The sequence below is a fragment of the Cottoperca gobio genome, chromosome 2 (assembly GCF_900634415.1).
Source record: "Cottoperca gobio chromosome 2, fCotGob3.1, whole genome shotgun sequence".
NCBI classification, from domain to species: Eukaryota; Metazoa; Chordata; class Actinopteri; order Perciformes; family Bovichtidae; genus Cottoperca; species Cottoperca gobio.
This window is the reverse complement of record NC_041356.1, coordinates 6,750,614-6,768,238: the sequence shown is the minus strand read 5'-3', so window position 1 is coordinate 6,768,238 and position 17,625 is coordinate 6,750,614. Positions and strand designations below refer to the sequence as shown.

Here is a 17,625-nt window from a genome sequence, read left to right as displayed (position 1 = left end):
TCACTGTGCTGTCAGCAGTCTATTCCTTCTGACACACACACACACACACACACACACACACACACACACACACACACACACACACACACACACACACACACACACACACACACACACACACACACACACGTTCTATGTCGTAGCACATACTGTCACTCCGCACTGATAAGATGTCCATTACGCTTCTTTCAGTCTGACAGACAACATGAGCGTATTTTTATGAACATAAATCCCGAACACACACACACACTGCTAGCACCGCCTGTTGATAACATCTGAAATGGACCTTGGCCCCGACAAATAGCCAACGAGCCGCCGCAGGATGAGGGCAACAATTATAATTCTATTTTATTTGATGGTTGGGTCCTTTAACCCACGTTCAGGAGCAGGACCACGCCTCAAACACTTCCTGTCATACGTCTATTACCACCAACTGCCCTGCCAGTTTGTTCTGGTTCTCTGTGCAGGTTAACACTTCTCTCTTTATATAGCACATTATATATAATATAATAAATATTATGTAATATTTTGCATTATATCATATCCACAACCACACACAAGGCCCCTCACCTCAACTGAAATTGAGGAAGAACTCTCCCTCTTTCATTTTTATGAATATCTAAATTAGTGATTTACAGAGAAAAACTATTTTCCTTATGGATTATTAACAAATGTAAGATTCGAGGTATCTGCCTGTAACACATTCAAACATGAAATGGCTTCGTTAATTAAGAGAAGAAGCGAGCGATTCAACCACCAGCTGTCACATGGATTATAAGATAGGAAGAAAAAAGAGTTCCTGTTGTGTTGTTGAGCTGGAACAATTAGCCGAGTAACTGGCAAAGGTTCTTTAAAATGACAACTACTACAAAAATACCAAATATCTGATTCAATTAAATGTAAGGATGTGATACTGTCCTATGTTATATACGATTGAATATCTATATCTACGACAGCATTTCCATTCATAACATAAACCTGATCAAGTTTCTCAAGTTCAATGTTTAGATCAGAACAACAAAATGTCAACATTTATTGTCAATAAGTCCCATAAAGACCAGAACCCGGTGTGTGTCGTCCGTCTGTGACACTGAGCACGAAACTCACGGGTCACAATTTATACTTTTTTTTTGAAAAGGTCATTTCTTGGTTTCTGAGACAAGTTACTCAAACGGGAGTAAATGCTGCATATGTTGGGGACTATTTGCAGCTGCGGATTTAGCGCTCCAGGGATAATTAAATGCAGCAGGACGGTGATTGTGTGATTCATAATAACCTAAAGTGACATTTTAATAAGGGAACTTTTTAATAGTTTTTAGACAAAGGTATAAAATGGGATTTTTTGACAATAAGAGAAATAGAAAAAAATCACCAGCTTTGTCTTTCAGAGTTTACTTGTCAGTGTTTTCAAAATGATTTAGTTAAAGTGACTTCAGCTGAAGTCCTGTATATTGTTAATCAAAGAAAACAAATGTCATCCGAATCTAAGAGAAGCCCTTTTTCACAGATCTCTAATTATTAGCTGCTGATTTAAGGTGCAGGTGGAGCTGTTGACACTTCACCTCATCCATGCTGCGTGCACACATCCAGCTGCGGGGTTTGATTGGAAACTTTTCTTCACCGAGGGGAGAAAAATACACCTATTGTGTCGGAGCGCACAGGCAGAGAGAGAAACAATCACTCTGACCTTGGTTTTAAACATTATAGATTTCCTTCTGCACATAATCTGTAGCACAAGTGTTTATCTAATTGAAAGCTCCTTAGAGACACACACACACACTCACACTATCAGCCTTGGGATATTTGAAAGAGATGAAAAAAACGTTTGGTAGCGGGAAGGTCGAAGCAACGCATGACCACAGATAGATACTAACTAAACTTGTAAATACAAAAGGCGTCGTATATTAACATTTTAAAGTCAAAGCAGATTTATCATTGACCAGATTACGGGTTTATGTATTTCTTACCTTCGGGTCCGGATGGTCAGCGTCAGCCCTCGTGTGACGTTTGTCCTGGAAGACAGAAAGATGAAAGCATAAGGACGGTTTCTCACTGTGTGATTTCTACAGAAGCAACAAAGCTTTAGAGGAACACCTCGACTGTTTGGGCTCACGGCTTCTTATTAACAGGAAGATGAAAAGGACACATTTAGTTTTGATGAACTTCTTGCAGAGTTTCATGTTATCAATGAAACATGTTTAAAGCGGCAAACAGAGATAGTGCTGTCTGCTTTCCACCTGTTACCATCTCACAGCTGTACAAAGAGGAAGAATGATGTTCTTTATTCGGCCTTTGTCAGAGCAAATCTAAGAATTTTAAAAGAGACATTGATTTTTGCAAAGAAGGTTTTAATTAAGTCTCTTTTCCTTTTATACAAAAAAGTTTATGAAAATTTAAGAAAAAATTAATTCCTTATACTTCTGCTAAGTGTTGCTTATATATGAGTTTTTCTTTACGTCCATGTTTTGAAACACAGAATCACATATAGAGCCAATGTTCCTCTAATTATTAGTCATTATTAGTCAGTGCATTATGAAATGAACTATTTTAATATATTACATGTGTAATTATGACTGAATTAACTTTACTGTAGCTTTTTGTGACTTGGATAAGTTACGGAAAAGATTGTGGTTTGGGTTAAAATAACTGTGTGTGTAAAGTGAAAGTGAAACTTAACATTGTGAACTCAGGGCCTTGTTCAAGGACACCTCAGTTTGTGCCACTCAAAGGATTGAACCGTCAAACTAGTGATCATAAACCAGATATAACCTCTGACTAACCTAAACAGCCTCTAATTTGCACTACATCTACTACCAATACACACACACACACACACACACACACACACACACACACACACACACACACACACACACACAAAGGCTACATTCATAACCTCCCTATCTGCTTCTTCTCCTTCTCCCGCACTAACTAAACGCCGCCGCCGCCGCCCCCCCCCCCCCCGTCTCTACCTACAGCCTCTCGTCTCACCCAAGGTCTGTCAGAATAATAGCAAATAATAGATTAGCATTTGCCTCCTCACGATGTGGTGGGACTCGGTACACACACACACACACACACACACACACACACACATAAGTAAACACACAGGCTGCTGCAAGGCCACTTGCCTAGACCTCAGAGATAATTAAGATGAGCCAATTATTACTGTGGAGCTGTCGAACACGACTTGTGTGACCGTATATAGCATACAACACAAACACCTACGCAAACATTATGTCCCATGCAACACACTCTTTATCTTCTCCGTGCCGTACGATCACTAAAATGTACAGATGAATGTGTCGTAGAGCTGAAACGATTAGTTGATCAACAGGAAAATAATCGGCAACTATTTTGATAATTGATTAATTGTCACGACATTACATTTTGATAACTCTTGTGCAAAACTGGAAGTGTTCATCCGTCAAGATATCCTGATTCTGGGAAGTGTTTGATTGACATATTTACATTGTCATGGCAATATTTATCACATGATGAGAATGGATCAATACCACACTGGCATCTAAAGAGAAGAACAAGAACTGGTCCGATGAATGTTATTAACCTGCGTCTCAGTGGAGAGTTTCAGTGTCTGCACACTATCTCAGAAGTCATTGAACGCCTCCCACAGCTTGTTTGACCTCCTGCCTCCTCCTCTCTGCTCCCTACATCATTCCTTTTTAATATCGCACACATCATTTCACTTATTAAGCAGAAAAGAAAATCAATAGGATGTCAATGCCTGTCCAACAGTTTGTGTGTGTGTGTGTGTTGGGCAACAGAAAGAACTGATGGTATTAGTATTAGTCAGCACACACACACAAATACACACTCATATGAAATCTCCGAGCGCTGTGTGGGAGCGACTAAGAGGCGGATAGAAGACGATGTTTATCAGCTGCTGTAGGAAATTAAAGGAATGGTCCAGCGCTAATATGCAGATACGCAGATAGGTAATAGAGCCCCCCCCCTCACACACACACACACACACACACACACACACACACACACACACACACACACACACACACACACACACCCTAGATGCAGGTACAACATATGGTGTGTATCAGTGTGTAACAGCAGGGGGTGAGCAGGTTGATTAATCTCTGTGACATGAATACCAAATCAGGCTAAAAGATGTGTGTGTGTGAAGGCAGACAGCAATGATTGAGGTGGTGATGATGATGATGGTAGTGTGTGTGTGTGTGTGTGTTTGTGTGTGTATAGTTTGAAACACGCCTCTTTAGCCGTTCGATTAGATCAGACTGAATACATCATCTACTTTCAGAATTTAAAAGACAAACATGAGCTCTACTGGTTCCTGGTGTAACGACCCAACTCCTCTCTTTATTAGATAACCTTTATTGTGTGTATTGTGTCTTGTTAATCCCTGGTGTTTACGTACACAATTTGAATCCTGAACGCCCCCCCTGGACAGAGATTTAGAGAAGCGAAGGCCTTTAACACAGAAATGATTTGTATCTCTGGTCCCATCAAACCGTTAAATGCTCCCGGTGACTCATGTGATGACATAACCATCGGTGGGTGGTTATGATGACTGGGTTGGATGATGGATGTGCTTTCAATTTTACCTCATGCTCACACTTCATATACATAGACTTTCTCATGTGTTGCATTTCAGCATCATTTACATATAATGTGTTTCCCCTGCTGCCACATGAGACAATGAAGTTAATAAAGCAAAACTTCATTGAGTGAACTACACTTGTGTATAATAATGACTCAGTGTTTGGTCAGTGAGATATTTGATCTACAGTTGATCTCCAAACTAATAAACTCTCCATAACACCGAGTGCACCTCTGTGTATGTTTAGATACTTTCCAGTGATTCTTTTCTTGATCTTTACTGCCATTTGTGTGTATGTGGCCCAACGCAAACAGAAAATACCATGAGCGCCATCATGTGCACCATTTCTCCTCACTAAGCCTCACATTATACACACTCTGTGTGCAGCAGCAAAACACACAAGTGCTGACAGAAAGAAAGAATCTCAGCCGTGAGGTTTGATGAATATTTGGCAAAAGAAGTTCCCTGCTAAATATTTTTAGAGTCGTCCGGCAACAAACTGCATTTTGTGTTTCCTGTTCATTTGAAAAGTGAAAATCAAGATGTTTCAAAATTCTAGAAATCTTTTCGTACGCCTCACCACGGATACATTTTGCATATTTATCAGCTGCTTATAGGCAAAGATAATTAGTTCCCCCACTATACATAGATGATCTGGGTGGTCAGTCGCCTCCACCCCCCCGAAAAGGATGGCGAAAAAATAAGACAAGAAAGATGCTGCACAGAATCTGAAGGTTTCTTTCTTGTGAAATATTCGTTTTAGCTCCTCAGGCTTTTAAAAACTATTCAAAGTCAGTCTGGGAAATGAAAATCACTCAGCTGAACTTACAACTGACAGATATGCATTTATTGACCACCTGTAATGTGTTCGTATGAAGGGGTCTCGAGTAGAAAAGGTAGCATTACACCGTTTGTCCCTTCTGGGTATCCATAGCTCTTGACAACTTCTGGAGTGACCTCAACATTGTTGCTGTATTAACATGGTGTTTGAACCTGTACCGACAGCAGAGAATATAAAAATGACAGGTAGTATGGAAACTGTACCTGAGAAAGGCATTTAAACTGTCAAATATAAGGAAGCAACGACAAACTTACTCACACAGGCACAAAAAGAAAATGAAAACCCCTACTTGACACGACTTTTCTTTACCATACGAGACTCCATATGTTTCTTAAAGGCTGAAAGCGTGAAGCAACATGAGCGACACATTTAGACAGAGAGACAAAGAGAGTGAGAGAAGAGGAGCGGCGATAAGGAGAGTTGAAAAGAAAGCGAGTCCGGGCCACGATGTTGTTATTACAGATTGATATACTCTTCAGGTCCCTTTTATTCAAACAGCTCACCTCTCAAAATCAGATGCTCAGAGCTCTTTTGATGACTACTTTGAGCTAAATGCGTGTTATTACAGGTATTACATGAAATTGCCCGTGTTAGGTGAAGGGGATTACGGCGCTTTTGGGTCAATACTTCCTCTGAGCTGTTTGGCTACTGGAGCTGAGGAGCGATTAGGCTTTTGTCTGTCAATCCGACTTCATAGAGGCGGTTATCACACACACGCATGAGCACATACACCTAACCACCACCTACTGTCACACACACTCGTACAGAAACCGCTGTGATTATGGCCTCAGGTATATCGGGCCCTTTCAGCATGAGAGGTGTCAGATGTGGTGCTGTGCTGAGCTGAAATGATTACTATAGGCCAAAATGTCAAAAGGACTATAAGTATTCATCAGTTTACTGGTATTACTTCAGTAGGTTGGATTTTCACAACCTCTCTGACTTTTGCTTTTTTAGATAAAGTGATATATCATGAGCATTAAATTATTTTATAGCACGGTCAACATTTTGGGTGCGAAAGGAAACGCGGGAAGACAGAGCGCACGGGATGTCGACAGAGATCACTGGCCGATTCCGCTGTTACAGGTGGTGTTGTGCATTAGTGTACTCTAATAACGCACAGCTTTAGCACGCTCGTCTTTCTTCCCTCTTAACAAATAATTTTGAGATAACAGCACTTAAGGCGCTGCACTCCTCAGAGGTGCTTTTAATTGGTAAGCCATTAGGCCATTCATTTTGAGATGTTTGTATAATTATTGTAAAAAAAAGACAAGATCACTGTTAAAGACTGAGAGTTTCACTGATGCATTTACCAATTTACATTGTACGTCTGTGGGTTGAATTGGCTGTGAAATCCACTTTATGGCACAACATACATCGGTGCATCGTACGTGTGCTGCTCCATTAGTAGCCGAACCTCTCCAATAACTGTTAGAGCTGCCTTAAACGCCAGGGTGATGGTACAAAGTGAAAGGCCAGTGGGGAAATTATCATGTTTATCTATATCTATCAACAGATTTAGAGTATTGTCCTAGTTATTCCAGCAAATATTTCATATATTTGTATCACTTATTTCTTTAAAGTATCCTTGTGGTTTTTTTTCATGTTTTTTCGTGTGATTTGGCTGCGGTTAAAGTACTCTTATCTATCTACAGGAACATATTAATAATTAATTACCAGTATCACTGACATGATATAGAGGCTATCAGCTTTTCTACCATCTGTTCACAATGATCTTTTTACAAAGGTTTCAGGATTAATGTGATAACGTAAGTATTGCTCTTTTAAAATACGACCAAAGCTTTTTATTTTTCATTTTGGTTTGATTCTATTAATGTACTTTTTTGCAAATATCTCTTGTATTAATCCAGCACGAGCTAGAGCAGAGTGATGTTATTAGGGGGCCTAGTCAGGCTCACAGTAGGGGCTGAGCTGACTGGGTATGGTGATTTCCACTTTACTTTTGTGTGGGTTAATGAAAAAAAAAACCCTGAGCCTAATGGGATTTGGTGATAAGAAATTACCAGCGCTGGGTCCTTCTCTTTTGTCTCTCGCTGGGAGTTCAATGGCTGAGCCAATAAGAGAGCTCAGGGCCTCGGTTACCGTAGAGACAAGAGAACACAAGCCACGGCGCTGTTTGTCAAAGTTCTTTTGACACACACGCACGCACACGCAGGCACACACACACGCACATACACAAGTGTAGTCTGTGTCCAACGCTGCTTTTTCTCAGAAAACAATTACAATTCAAACTGAATAGTTTCATTCAGAGACTAATGCGAGTACATAAAGAGGGAAAAACTGTACGCCATGACAGGAGGGGACTTCCCACAATGCTCCAGGGCAACAGAGAGGAAAATGATACACTGTGCAGAACATGGGAAATGTACCATTCATTAGACGATATCGATGATTGAGCTTGAACCAAACTCAGTTCACTTTTTGGTTGATTAAACGCATGTTCTCTACTTTGGGTGTTCTACATTTTATTTTTTATAAATGAACCTCTGCGTGTGAGGAAGCTGCATCATATGATATGTACAACACTTTAATGATGTGGTCAAAAGGATATTATCATTTTAAAATAGTGTTACACTAGTGGTGCATCCATATTTAGACACTTTATTAAATCATATTTTAATCAATCAGAGAGGCAGTTTCAGGATTTGGTAAATGTTCCAATACACATGTATTAATTATAAGTACTTAGCATTTATATTTAACACTTTAGAAAACCCTGTTCATATATCCCAGGCTAACTGAGAGGCAAATACATGTATTATTAGCAGAAGAAGAGGAAGCAGTTTATACCAAACTCTGTTCATTTCTTTGTAATTCTTCACATGTGGAACATTTGAGCTGGTTATTTGAGCATTTTTAGGAAAATGACAATAAACAAAAAGTGACAGAACATTTAATCACCAGCTGCACTGATACAACATCTTAAGTTGTATTTTAAAATACAGATATTTACATAGTATTTATATGTTACACTCTAAACTTGGCCTGTTCTAAAAAATCCCTGCGTGTGTTTTCTCTCCGAGTGGATTTCATCGCTGTGAGAGATTAGGCTCTGATTTCTGTGGTGGTTGCAGCCTGTGTTTTTCTTTTTAACTCGGAGGCCACAGAGCTGAGCTGAATAACACAATGACAACAATAGGAGAGCATACCAGGAGCAGATGGGCGAGTGAGCAAGAGAAAGAGATAGGGAGAGAGAAAGTGAGAGCGAGAGAGAAATGCTTCTTGGCGTGCCTGCTCCTGCGGTGCGTCAGCTCTATGGCGGAGTGGAAAACAAGCAAATTACAGACTACTGCCACAAACACAGTGGCCTTGTCATCTCAACCTGCCAGTAAGGATTTCCTAAATTACCAGTAGTGCACTGGGAGGACTGCCCTATAGCTTATCTGCCACTCCAGCAAAGAGACAGAGACAGCGCTCTCTCCGTGAAGGTTAGCCGGGACATGGAGCCAACATCAGCTTTTCTTTAAAAAGCCGATATCATCCAGTGTGCTGCTCGTTACTTCCTGAGCTCATCTGGAACAGCGGTTCAAAGCCGATTAAACAGACACTGGACATTTACTCACGTACTGTACCTAAGTACAGTTTCAAGCTATTTGTACATTGTACATTTTATATTGATTTATACTTATTCCACTACATTTTCAGAGGGAAATATTGTACTTTTTATCGAATCTTCACTTTTTACAGTCAATTTAAAATATCCACTCCCAGTTTATAAATGAGTCAGAATTGGCTTCATGCTAATTCTGATTTCACTTGAATGCATAATAATCCAAACACTGTTTTTAGCATGGAAACTTTATGCAAGTTTGATCTTCAAAAAGTGAAAGTGACTTTCCAAACCTCATATCATGCTCGACTATAAAAACAAACAACATGAATGTCACGTCTCAGCGTATCAGAGAATAATGACTCTAATTTCCTGAGTCATTATGCTATGGCCTGTTGCTTAAACAGTAAACAACTGAGGACAGCGAAATGGACAAAAGCTTGAATTTATGTCACTGAACAATAACTATTAAAAACTGAATATTGTCACCGCTGCAGCATCAGAGAGTGAATGCTGGTAATTTCTCATTGTAGGAAAAATGACGAGACATGAATGGGTCTTGTAAATGTAACAATCGCACACACAAACACGCGCACACACACACACACACACACACACACACATCCCTACAGTAATGACATTTAAATGGCTCATTTGAAGATAAAAAGCCTGCTGACATCAAATGGATTCCTGTTATCATAATAGCAAACAACTAACAAGAAATGAAGCAGCATAAAAAGACATGCTTCATATTCGTCTCCGTGAACACAATAAGCAACCAAACAAATGTTGTTAACAAGCAGCGATCTAAACTGTCTATTCACGTGAACATATTATGCGAATGTTTGCCAATTTACGCTTCACCAATAGCTGAAGGAAATTAGCGTGCATTACGACTGACGCTGCAGACATTTTCAATTAATTTCCTTAAACAAGCATGACAAAACACGGTGTTGATATTATAAAGCCTGGATTTTGTCAGCAAACAAAATCCAGATTTGAAAAGGAGATTTACGAAGCTTCATATTTTGTTTAGAATGTAATTCAAATGAACCAAAACATCATGAATGGCCCTTTGCAAGTGTTTAATTAACACTGATGAAGCCTTTATGGGAAATTACATTCATAAAAAAAAAATGTTTTTACCCAACACTTTCAATCAATGGAGCCTCTTTAAGTTGTGTTTATTTAACATTATGGGGACATTAACGCTCATGCGGCTACAAAAATGTCCAAAAAAGTCTAAATATGATTTCCATTGTGGTCCAGGGTTGAATACTTATATCAACATCAATCAAAACATCCAAAAAGTAAATGATAAAATAAAGCTGCATACAAATAACCCCTTGGATGACAGGCTTGGCCCTACAGAACTTAAAGGAACAGATGCTGATAAAATAAACCTCTGAACTCCAGAGTTCACCAGTACTACACTCCTCACTGTATGGCCCTGCAACTCTACAAGGATAGACAGTATGGATAGTGAATGGACGGTAACGTAAAACTCTATGCCAACTGTTCATTTCTATCTAATTGAGTCAAGATCTGTACATTGCTATTGTACAATGGCAACAGCCCAATGAAATAACATCAACCTTAACCTTCAGCCTCTTTTATTTGCCCGGCAACAAGTATTACATTAAAACTCTAAAAGAACAAATGTCTGTTCCAAAATATATATATTTTTTAAACCACTACAGATACGCCAGTAAGATGACAAAACGATAGTTAGATAAATTAACAAACGTTGTGTTTCGCAGTATTGTTGGCTAAACGCTGACCTTGCATTGGGACAGTTCTTGAGTGATCCTCGATGAAGTTGCAGAAGAAAACTCAATGTCTTTCAAAGGCTTTCAAAACAACGTGCGTGAAGGATGATAAAGAGAAAACAGACATGCCCTTGTGTATTATGCAATATTTTGTGCATGGGTATTCCATTCATCCGTATTTCAAGACCATTAAATTGCCTCCATTAGAATTTGCACAAAAGTTGCCCCGCACACAAAAGAAACTTTTCTTTTTCTGCTGCTTCCCAGCTTTCCTTTCATCTTCCTCATCAATCTCATCATCCTCCCTTTTTTTCATTCACGTCTCCCACTCCCTTTTTCCTCCTCCTCCTCCTCCTCCTCCTCTCGGAGGGTCTTACCTGTAATAGGCAAGTCATTTCCCCCCCTATTACAAGACAGTACATTAGTCTCTGCCTGCACTATTTACACAAGTTAGCAGTCCAACCAAGCCATTTACAGAGGATCATTATAGCATGTGATGTCCCAATACGCTTGGGAATTCTGAGATGAAGTGATGGCTTGAATGCATTATCCCCCGTGTGTGTGTGTGTGTGTGTGTGTGAGTGTGTGTGTGGGAGAGAGAGATCAAGGGAAGATCTCACAATAGATCCTTTTAAAAGCCCAGCTCAAGATATATGATACTATTAAGATTTTTTGAGTACCAATTACAGCACCACTACCTTAAGTGGCATTCCAGCCATTCAATTTTGATGCATTATGAAGATGGCTTCATATATTATACCGGGATCTTCTTTAAGATGTTCGGCATGACGGCGAGACCTCAAAGTGCTACAGGCAATTTGACAAAATTATCAATCCTCCTGCATTTGGCTGCTGCCCCTTTTTCTGGGAGTGATATCATCTTAAATGAGAGCATTCCCCCTTCCCACCTGACACTATCTTAACACCGTTTACTGGTAACTGTAATATCCAGCTATCTAATATGATATGGGGCGACATCTGCCTGACATGGTGTCCCCAGCATGTGAAGTGCACATCGAGCCTGACCTGTCAATACTCCTGTTTATAGTATATGCTATATACATTTTTTTTTTAAACCACATCTCACGGATGATAAAGTCAGTGAGACTTAACTCAAGAATTATCTTTATTTCTGTAGATTTGATTATTTGTATCACGCTTGTGTGATTGTCTGGACAACTCTGTTTCCTGTAAATCCAGACAAAACAAGTATTTTCGACAAAGGTCTTAAACAATGCAAAGAAGTTGTGAAGAAATACATCTTTTAGGACATAGTAGTGAAGCTACCACACTAATTAAAGCTCCCGACGAATTTTATAAATCAAAACTGAAAAACAAAAGAAAGTGAAACGATCAAATCAAAAGTTAGTTCATTTGTTTTAGAGGATTACAGATGTTTCGCTTGATAGTTTGCAGCTGTTCAGAATGAAAAAAGGGCAGTGTAAATAATATATCCATCAATTGTGATGGCAAAGATGTTAATACACAGAGACAGGATTTAAGTAATATACCAGCAATTAACAGTCGTTATGAAATCATTAAAAATGATTTTATAAAAGGTTAGTGATGATTGGACACAATTCTATCCTTCTTACAAATGCTGCAGGTTGTGGATTATCGGGACAAAGTGGTTGTAAGACAAATCTTTTATCTTGTTACAATGTCTGGAGGCTCTGTGATCATGTGTGTGTGCATTAGTTTAGTGTGCATGGTATGGTGGGATGGTAAATGTCCTCCTGTAATAATGACTTCTCTGAGGGCTTCCCTGTCTTAAAGGGGTGGGATAGACCCAACAAACACACACACATGCACACACACACTGTCTCACACAGTGAATGGTCTACCATGGCAGTATCAGTGGGACATTGTCAGGCCAAACAAAAGGTCTTATCTTCCTTTCCCTTTTCAGTCTGGGTGATTGGCCAAGAGAAATGAGGAGAAAAGGCCATGTCCTCACCCGAGGCACCACAAATGTCAGCCACCTTCCTATCTGCATAGAGCCAGTCTCTGTGTGTGTGTGTGTGTGTGTGTGTGTGTGTGTGTGTGTGTGTGTGTGTGTGTGTGCATGATGGGAGATCTACAACATTTATCTGTCTGACAAGGCTGCAGAGGCCAGGGAAATCTTCCTGTCACTGTGGGACCTACACACACATGCACACACCATCTTATACACACGTACATGGATGCACTGAAACTGCATGTAAGTACAATGTCTCTGTTAGCTGAAACATGTCAAGAGTGCTTTTGGGGTGTAGTGAAGTTGTAGAATAAGCTGTAGGTGTTTTTCCCAATTTAGCAATAAATTCATGCTAAATCTCTCGTGCACAAACTCTGGTGTTCTGCCGTTTAATGTCCACAATGTTCCTGGGAGACGTTGAAAATACAGAGCACCTACCAGAACCCAGTAAAACGTCTGAGCAACAAGTGGTTTCACATCGCTGTGGGGTATATGTAGAGTAATAAAAACATGTCTTGCACAAATAGAGTAAAATCCATAATTCTGAATAGAGGCCAAATTGAAAATGACGCAACCGTTCTCTGCTTCAGTCCCGCAATTTCGAACAAAATGAAAAAAATAAGATTTATTTTCCTGAACAGATCTCCAAATGGGTCCGTATTTTCTTGGGCATGAATAGAAAATACACATATATATTGCATTTTGTTAGTGAAACTAACTATATGCCTTGATTTAACTCACTTTTAAAATTGTATTCCTCTATTCAGTGGGAGAGGAAACTTTGACATGCATGAACATTGGAGAATAGCTCACATAACACTGTGGTTCAGTGGCCCAGATAAATATTAGACGTTCCTTCCCAATCCATCGCTGGGTCCAGACCAATTGAATCGGTTTGATGAGCTCTGCTCTTGTTGTAGCTCATCAGAAACCACATAGAATCCCTTTAAGGGTGCCTAACAAATCCAAACCAGCAACCCTCTGGCCCAATGTTCACTAAATTAAAGTATCTCTCAGAACTTTCTTTTCTTTTCTCTAATTAAGTCCTGTCTGCTGTCCATCATGTGACCTCTCAACCACCAACGCTCTCTCTTCATGAGCTTTCCATCTCTAATTGAAGGATCATTTTAGCCACAGGATATGGCTGAAGACACTAATCATGGCCTCATTGAGGATCGTTAAGGGAAAATTGTCCATAATTCCTCTAATCCACTAGATATTTAATTCATTAACCAGCAATTACAGACCAGCAACTGTACAGCTGGCATGTTCAAACCAGACACCCCATTTCAGATTGGTTCTGCTGTGCCATTAATTAGTATTTAAAGTAATTTTCAATTATAAATCTGTCAGAGTGATGAATCCTGCTGTGGCCAGTCGGACGCTTATTTAAGTTCCACTATATTCAAAGTTTAACCCAGTTCACTGCTGACGGTTCTAAGCATGTCCTATCTGAATGTGCAGGTGTCTCATCGACAACTGTTGCATACGCACACAAACAGGTCTGCTTTTAGTTTCAGTCTTGTTGAACACAAAAAACAACATTTGTGTTTCAAGGACAAATCACCAATATCAGCCCTACTTATAAAACTATGTGACACTAATGAAATATGATGAAATAGGAATAATAAAAGTTAGGAGTGACACCTCGGTTGTATTTTTAATATGCAGCCTGGCTGAGAACCAGAGGGGGGGGATCAGTACACCTGGGTCTCTGGCTGAAAGGACCGGCGGTGAACAATGAACAGACGACAGCATGGAGAGAGCGAGAGGCAAACAAGTCATTTGAGTGTGTTACTAATGTGTCTCTGCAGCAGGTGGGAAATCTATTACTTCTGTTTTTTAGACGCCTCTCAGCACAAACAATTAGAAGCAGAGAGGGGAAGAAAAAACAGAGAGTGTGTGAGGGGAAGACGGGGAAGGATAAAGAAAGGCTACAGAATCAATTAGTCTTGTTAGGAGTAAGTTCAGCTCTCTCACAAACACACACACACACACACACACACACACACACACACACACACACACACACACACACACACACACACACACACACACACACACACACACACACACACACACACACACACACACCACACACACACACACACACACACACCTGCCCTCTACAACGTCCCTCCCATGCAGAGAGGGCCACCCACAAACCGTACGCCATCACAAAAGAGCGAGGAGGGGTGCCGGTTTATCTCCCCTCTTTCTCTCTGCCCCACTCTCCCTCTACCTCTCTCGCCCACTCGCTCTCTCTCGCTCTGTCTGCTTCTTGAAAGTATGGGCTTCATCAGCCCCCCTGTAGAGATCATTCATACACACACACACGCACGCACACGCACGCACAGTGGGCTTCTTTTTTTTTCCCCGCTAATTAGTGCTCAAGACCGCCTGCCCAATTATTACCAGCCGTGCTCTAATTAGGACTTATTTAAAGTGCTCGTCAATTAGTCTTTAACATCATTGTCTGCCGGAGGGAGCTGGACCGGTTAACTGAACCAGAGGCAGAGCAGAGAGGTTCAGACGCATCAACAGTTGGTGTCAGGGTGCTTTTAATGGCATATACTTTATCTATTGCAAAACATCATGAGAAGCAGACACACTGAAAGTGTAACTCAACTGGAAGACTTCATTCATTCCCTACATGTTTTATCATTTGACTAAACAACCTCCCCTCAAAGTACATTTATTAAATAATAGATGTTCAGATTTCCATTTTTTCTGAATCTTCTGGTCCATGTCGGCTTACAAGTTGAGATGGAAAGATGGGGGCTCCGAACTCTTTCAGAAAACATATTACATTAGTTATCAAAAGAAGATCACATGGAATAGCCTAAATGTGGTGTCAAACAACAATATTAGCTGATCTTAGCTCAATTAATGAGTGTTTATGGAATCAGATAACAGAATCATGATCCAAAGGCATCCAGGAATTGAGGGGAAACTAAGCAAGTTAACTACGTGGAGTGAGCAGGCACCTTTTCCAAAGCTTTGTCTGAGGGGAGGCTCACAGTCTCTCACTTTGAAAGCCCCTGATCTCGAACAAGGGATGCATCATATGAGGTAGAAGTGGGATTGATTCCCATGTTTACGACCAGCAAGCAAAGAAAAGTCTTTTCAGAAAAGTCGTGGTCTCCAGCGAGTCCCCTAACTTTATTGTATAAGTTTTGTTTTCAGCATTGACAACATTTGTTTCCTGAAAACAAAACCTTTTAAAGTCCGTAGTGAATATAATCCAAACTTCTCCTGTTTGTCCTTAACACGCTTTTGGTTTTTCACAGGACAACAATGATACAGAAGAGACAGAAAGACTGCTGCATTTGAGTGGAGGTAGGAAATCACTCACAGACGCTGACATGTGGTCGCTCTTGATGAAGTCTTTCACTACCATAACTTGTCATTATTGATGTGTCTGTTGTTTGTCTATAATAATATACAGTCTGTCTTTTTCCTCTATGCCTTTTTTTGTTTGACACATCCCTGAGAGGCTGGGGGGGGGAATCGTACACTGACATCTGTTCAGTTTCCAGCTGTCTCACAGATTAATCAACTGTATTAACACCCTCCCATATTGTCAACTTCCAAAACAACTACCTCAACTAACTCATACCACTGTTTGTTACTTCTGTGTGTGGAGGACAACAAGCAAACCTGAAGGAACTAAATGCACGTACTTCTGTTTCACCCAGAGTCCTCCTTGAGGATTGATAACAGGGTGGGAAAACTCCCAATATATAGCTGCTCATACGAGCTAGTTCAACATTAAACTATAAAGCCAAAAGGAAAAGTTGTGACAGCATGTGTACTGTGTGAATCATATAAGGTTCATTTTAGTGTGGAAATCAAACAAATGTATTGATATATTCAACTTCTTTGTGTTCTTTTATCAAGAAAAACTGGGAAATGTAAATAAATGTCTTTCATTAAATGTGTTGTTTGAGGTTTATATTATAGCAACGTATAATTGCACGCTAAGCAGTTTAATACCCAGAGTCTGGCCGAGGGACGCAGGCGAAATATCAAAAGATGTGATGTCACCTAAACATATTTAAAAAAATTAATAAAAACACAACTGTATAATCATCCATTTATGCAAATGTTCTTTCTGCCTTGTTTAGTTAAATCAGGACCTGGATATATTTCTGGAATCATTAAAAACATGTCTGTCAAAGCTCACTGAGGAGAAGGCCACTCGCACACCTGCCTATGATGGAGGCTGCTGCTGTTTAACTGAGACTGCAGAAAACTACAACAATAACAAGGCTACGGTTGCTATAATCCATGACATGTAGGGTCGCAGGGAGTGCATCAGATAGTTGTAAACTCCCCCCCCCCTCCCCCCCCCCTCCCTTCACAGAGCAGTAATCTGTCTGTCAGTGTGTTGCCCGTGGCTCCCTGTGGGCGGCTGTCTGTTTGAGGCTGTTTTAATTAATTTCCAATCAGAGCAAAGTAAATTCATTAAGCACTCACAGCTCTGTTTGAAGACACACACACACACATTCACACACGCATGTTCTGTACGCAGCAGTGAGCATTCACGTGAACCTATGAATGTGATATGCACTAACACTGTGGCACTTTTTTTTATAGATGTGTGTGTACTCGGTGGCATGGCTGCACTATTAGTAAATAAAATAAAGCGTGTGAAGAAGCACAACAAATGTCCTTGTATAGAAAAGCACACCATAAAAATGTGACACCACTGGCGCCCAACTTTGAACAGGATGCAAAGAGGAATAGCAGAAGAGAGAATCCAAATAGAAAAAAGATATATTGGCAATGACATACTTCATATAGAAAGTACTGTAAAATATTATGTGAAACAAGAGCAATTATATAGAGACGGGGAGAATTACCATTTATGTAGAAGACGTTATTATTCAA

At 40.1% G+C, this 17,625-nt stretch overlaps 1 long non-coding RNA gene across 1 annotated transcript in view; it reads right to left on the bottom strand.

Moving 5' to 3' along the window:
* LOC115017632 (uncharacterized) overlaps positions 1 to 17,625 on the bottom strand; it is a 71,116-nt gene that overhangs the window by 19,953 nt on the left and 33,538 nt on the right. The window contains exon 2 of the long non-coding RNA XR_003833266.1: positions 1,968 to 2,012. This is a non-coding gene — a long non-coding RNA (uncharacterized LOC115017632). The remainder of the gene's footprint in view (positions 1 to 1,967; positions 2,013 to 17,625) is intronic.